The sequence below is a fragment of the Octopus sinensis genome, linkage group LG18 (genome assembly GCF_006345805.1).
Source record: "Octopus sinensis linkage group LG18, ASM634580v1, whole genome shotgun sequence".
NCBI classification, from domain to species: Eukaryota; Metazoa; Mollusca; class Cephalopoda; order Octopoda; family Octopodidae; genus Octopus; species Octopus sinensis.
The window spans coordinates 39,190,378-39,196,435 of NC_043014.1; the positions used below are offsets into that span (position 1 = coordinate 39,190,378).

Consider the following 6,058-nt stretch of genomic DNA (forward strand, 5'->3'; position numbering starts at 1 on the left):
TTCACGTTGCTCCAGTTCACTCAGCTGTAGAAATGAGTTGCGATGTCACAGGTGCCAAGCTGTATCGGCCCTTGCCTTTCCCTTGATACCATCGGTGGTGTGGAGAGGGGAGGCTGGTATATACGGGTGACTGATGGTCTTCCATAAACAACCTTGCCCAGACTTGTGCCTGAGAGGGTAACTTTCTAGGTGCAATCCCATGGTCTGGCATAACCAAAGGGGGTCTCAGCATAAGCGCAGCCTACCTATGATCTCGCAAAACACATATCTTGTGTATGTTTTCAATATTGTTTGTACGTATATAAATTGAAAGAAGTCCATTGTACATATATATATATATATCATCATCATCATCATTTAACGTCCGCTTTCCATGCTAGCATGGGTTGGACGATTTGACTGAGGTCACGCGAACCAGATGGCTGCACCAGACTCCAATATGATCTGGCAGAGTTTCTACAGCTGGATGCCCTTCCTAATGCCAACCACTCCGAGAGTGTAGTGGGTGCTTTTACGTGCCACCAGCATGAGGGCCAGTCAGGTGATATATATATATGTACACACATACATGTGAAGGCACATGGCTTAGTGGTTAGTGTTTGTGAGATTGTGAGTTCGATTCCCAGACCGGATGACATTGTGTTCTTGAGTGAAGCACTTCATTTTATGTTGCTCTGTGATCATTTCAACATTTGACATTTGGCATCCGTTGCACCTGTACAGGTAATGTCTACCTGAAGGAGAAAGTGAGCTTATGTCTGCATAAACAAATCGATTTTGTGGTTGTTTGATAAGAAATTGTAAAACCCTCATACATCATCTAACGACGGGAGAGTCCATCATATACATATATATATACATACACACACACACATATATATATATAGCACCATCCGATCGTGCCTGTTTGCCAGCCTCGCCTGGCCTCCGTGCCGGTGGCACATAAAAAGCACCATCCGATCGTGGCCGTTTGCCAGCCTCGTCTGGCACCTGTGCAGGTGGCATGTAAAAAGCACCCACTACACTCACGGAGGGGTTGGCGTTAGAAAGGGCATCCAGCTGTAGAAACACTGCCAGATCAGACTGGGCCTGGCGCAGCCTTCTGGCCTCCCAGACCCCAGTTGAACCGTCCAACCCATACTAGCATGGAAAACGGACGTTAAATGATGATGATGATGATGATATATATATATATATACACGCACGCACACACGATGGGTTACTTTCAGTTTCTTATTTCTTTATTGCCCACAAGGGGCTAAACATAGAGGGGACAAACAAACGGATTAAGTCGATTACATCGACCCCAGTGCGTTGACTGGTACTTAATTTATCGACCCCGAAAGGATGAAAGGTAAAGTGGACCTCGGCGGAATTTGAACTCAGAACGTAGCGGCAGACGAAATACCGCAAGGCATTTCGCCCGGCGTGCTAACGTTTCTGCCAGCTCGCCGCCTTCTTTCAGTTTCTGTCTACCAAATTCACTCACAAGGCTTTGTTTAGCGTATGGCTATAGTAGAAGACACTTTCCCAAGGTACCAAGCAGTGGGACTGAATCCAGAACCGTGTGGTTGAGAAGTAAACTTCTCAAACACACGGCCACTATATATGTATGTATGTATGTGTGTGTGTGTCTTCTTTATATGTAACATCATCACTTTATCATCCACTTTTCTATGTTTGCATGGGTTGGATAGAATTTATTTTCTACGTTGTCATACATGTTTCTCACACGACATTTGAAATAAATGACACCGCCCGTGTGATAACGAAACTCTGACATTAATTTTAAAAAAACATGATGCAATATTAAAACAAGGAACATGAATATACACATATGTACGTATACATACGTGTATGACAGGTTTCTTTCGGTTTTCTCGTCAAATAAATCTACTAATATGGCTTTGGTCAGCCCAGGCTATAGCAGAAAACACGTGCCCAAGGTGTCACAAGCTGGAACTGAACTCAATACCATGGGACTGGGAAGTAGCCTTCTTGACCATATAGTCATGTCTGTATGTATATATGTATGTATGTGTGTGTGTGTTTGTTTACGTCTTCGTAACTTAGCAGTTCGGCATAAGAAACCGATAGAATGAGTACCGGGTTTAAAACTATATGTACTCTGGTACCTTCGACTAAAACCCTTCAAAAGGTGCCCCAGCATGGCTGCAGTCCAATGACTGAAACAAGTGAGAGATAAAAGAAATCTATATACATAGATATATATCATAAAAATCATGTATATAAACATATAAAAATATACGCGTATACACTTATATCTATACCTTGAAATATATACACAAATATACATACGTCTATCTGTCTGTACGTATGTGTATATATATATATATATATATAATCTTTACTACCCTAATGTGCTGTTTACGCGTAAGGGAGCATTAAAACTTGCCGCCAACACTTTATGTACAAGTGAATGTCAAAATTCGGTCAATACGTTTCCCCTGAACACTACTGACGAAGAATTATATTGCTGAGTAAGTTCTTGAAATGAAATGTTAAAAAAAAATGGTAAGATATATTATTTACCAAGTTGCTTTTAGCTTAAAAAATTGAAAAAAAAAAAAACGATAAAAAATGAAACAGCTTAATTAAAGTTTATTTGTCGCACTAACAATATATTTAGTATAACGATATATAATAGAATAGTGTAGATTTATTGAAAAGAATACCGAGAAATATATATATATATATATATATATATATAATATATATATATATACACACACACACACACACACACATAAATATCATACAGAATGATACTATAAAAATATTGATCAGTGCATTTAACAGAAGCACGAAAGCAAAGCTGTCGTTTATTGTGCATATGTGTTGTAATGAATGGATTTGTAATTTTAGGCACAAAACAGTAACAAAATGAAATGATACTGGGACAAGATAACACCAATTACTCTCGTAAGTTTAGATACAGTTCACATATATGCAGCATTACTGCGTATATACACAGTGAATTTTATTGAAATCGGTTTCTTTTTTTTCTTTTCCTCACATCTCCTTTCATTTTCCCTATTATAATTCATCGATTGCTATCTTTCTTGAATACAATTATTATAATTATAATTGTAATTATAATCATTATTGCCTATGACTTTGAGCACCAAGACACCTTTTCTGAGGAATATATATTGAAGTGTATTTTATTATATTGATTTGATATGATAATAATAAAAGACTATACGTAGGTAGCGATACATGTAATAAATGCTAGCGAGGAATATAAATATAATAGCAAAAGAAATACGTCGATGCTCATAGTGACTGCTAATATTTATCATATGCTGCTGAAAACCTGGAGATCGATGGAAAAAGGATGAAAGAAAGAAGTTAATAAATTCGCGATATATAGAAGAAAATACATTTTACTTTCATGGACAAACTAATAATATAAATAAATCTGAAAATATAAAAAGGAAATAAGCGAACCTAAAAGTACAAAGATATTCAAGTTAGCTGAACAATGACCCTGAAATGTGTTTTGAAAACTAGGCGCCAAATGGTAGGAAGCTTATATAAAGGGGGTAAAAAATGTCTAAATAATTTTATTTCGTTAAAAAATTAAATATTTTCCAGATAATATGAAACACAATGACAATGTAGGTTTCGTGCCAATGTTGAAAGAGATTTTATCAGCTCCAAACGTGTTATTTTCTTTGTGATATGTATTTTGAGGTTAACTTCGGTTAGTCATTTGACACATAAGCTAAAGCAGAGATTGTAATTGATTTGTCGATAGCAAGCCAAACTATACGATTATAAAACATCGTGTTTGTGTGCGTTAAAGAGGTCGGCTATCCGTTTAAGACCGGGATAAGCTGGTACCTTGTGCTCGTGGAACACCCCCGCACAGGTGCGTGTGTGGCTGGTGATTAAGTGTCACTTGGAAGAGGAAAACTTTTCGAAAGAACTGAACTTTATGATAGCGGGACATTACAAGAAATTTACATGAGTAAATAACACGATGCTCTATATACTAAATATGAATGGCTTACTTGGAAATAAGAAAATACCAAAAAGGTTTTTTCTTAAAAAATTGTCACTCTGAAAGAAAAAAAAACGAAAATAATTTTCTTATATTTCCAAAGTTTGCAATTAGAGAAGTCGTTTTTCCAGAACCAAACTGAATATATTTCCTCCCGATTTTTTTTTCTTTCAGATTATAATAGAAAATCCATAAATTATATAAATATATATAACGTTAAATTCTTGATATACGCAAAGAATAAATTATTTCAAAAAATGATAAAGATAGGAACGAAAGAATACTCAAATGAACAGATTGTTAAAATTGTTGGGAAAATATAATTAATTCATGATAAATTTAAAATTAACTATTTTTCAAATAACTGAATGATTGACCGAATTTTGGCAAAAGTCCAAATTTTTTTCTCTTTTCGCAAATTCCTATCTATAATTTTTTTTTTACTTCCAAATATTTTAATTCTTTCCTTTATTAGCTAATCTCTTTCAAACCATCAATTTTCCTAAGTTCACTTTGAATTCTCTTCAGCCAGGTGATTTCTTAAATATCCCAATTGAATCTCCTATTCTTCTCTTAATCTTTCTATCTTTTTCCATTCAAGAATCTTCCTTCCTCACTTTCTCCCGCTCTCTCTCTCTTCCACTTTCTGGTCTTTTTAATTTCTTTAAAAGTCCGGCATCCCTATTCTGGTCTCCTCGACAAGCTACTTCTTCTGCTGCTCACTCTTTCTTCCTACCATTTCTCCTTATTTCCTCTCGCCATCTGTCCTTGCCTGCTTCTGTCTTACCCCCTCTCTCGTTCCAATCCTGCCTGTGTTTCTACCCCACTCTCTCGTTCCCATCCTGCCTGTGTTTCTACCACCCCCTCTTTCGTTTTCGGTTTCCGCCTGTGTTTCTGTCTTTGTTTCTTTCTTTCTCCCCATCTCGTCTTCAATCTCTCTCTGTGTATCTACTTCCCTCTCTCCTTTTCATTCTGTATCTATTTCTTTTTAACTGTCTCCCCGTCACCTTTTGAATCTCTCCCTGACTCTCTTTCTTTCTCTCTATCTCCCCTTTACATCTGTCTCTATCTTTTCCTATCTGTTTATCTCCCCCTCACCTCATAAGTCTCTGCCTATCTATTTATCTCCTCCTCACCTCTTTAGTCTCTGCCTATCTATTTTTTATCTCTCTCTCAAGTCTTAAGTCTCTATTTTTTATCTCCCCCTCATGTCTTATGTTTCTGCCTATCTATCTATTTATCTTCTCCTCACGCCTTAAGTCTCTGCCTATCTACTTTATCTCCCCCTCTCGTCTTCAATCTCATTTCGTCTTTCTATCTACCTCCCCTCACGTCTTCGCCTTTCTTTCTCTCCTTCTATTAATCCCATCTTCACTCTTTGTCTATCTATCTATTTATCTCCCCTCACCTCTTTAGTCTCTGCCTATCTATTTTTATCTCTCTCTCTCTCTCTCTCGAGTCTTAAGTCTCTATTTTTTATCTCCCCCTCAGTTCTTAAATCTCTGCCTATCTATTTTTTATCTCCCCCTCACGTCTTAAGTCTCTACCTATCTACTTCATCTCCCCCTCTCGTCTTTCTATCTACCTCCCCTCACTTCTTCGCTCTTCGCCTTTCTTTCTCTCCTTCTATTAATCCCATCTTCACTCTTTGTCTATCTATCTATTTATCTCCCCTCACCTCTTTAGTCTCTGCCTATCTATTTTTATCTCTCTCTCTCTCAAGTCTTAACTCTCTATTTTTTATCTCCCCCTCACTTCTTAAATCTCTGCCTATCTATTTTTTTTATCTCCCCCTCACGTCTTAAGTCTCTGCCTATCTACTTCATCTCCCCCTCTCGTCTTCAATCTCATTTCGTCTTTCTATCTACCTCCCCTCACTTCTTCGCCTTTCTTTCTTTCTCTCCTTCTATTAATCCCATCTTCACTCTTTGTCTATCTATCTATTTATCTCCCCTCACGTCTTTAGTCTCTGCCTATCTATTTCTCTCTCTCTCTCAAGTCTTAAGTCTCTATTTTTTATCTCCCCCTCAC

At 37.3% G+C, this 6,058-nt stretch overlaps 1 protein-coding gene across 3 annotated transcripts in view; it reads left to right on the forward strand.

Annotated features, from left to right (window-relative positions):
- Positions 1 to 2,387: 2,387 nt before the first annotated feature.
- LOC115221776 (zinc finger protein 708-like) overlaps positions 2,388 to 6,058 on the forward strand; it is a 51,474-nt gene continuing 47,803 nt past the window's right edge. The window contains exon 1 of one of the 3 annotated variants that reach the window (XM_029792000.2): positions 2,388 to 2,535. The gene's annotated coding sequence lies outside the window, so the exon portion shown is untranslated. Of the gene's footprint in view, positions 2,536 to 2,803; positions 2,944 to 5,775 lie in introns of those variants that run through there. The other 2 variants (XM_029791998.2, XM_029791999.2) reach the window with 2 other exon arrangements.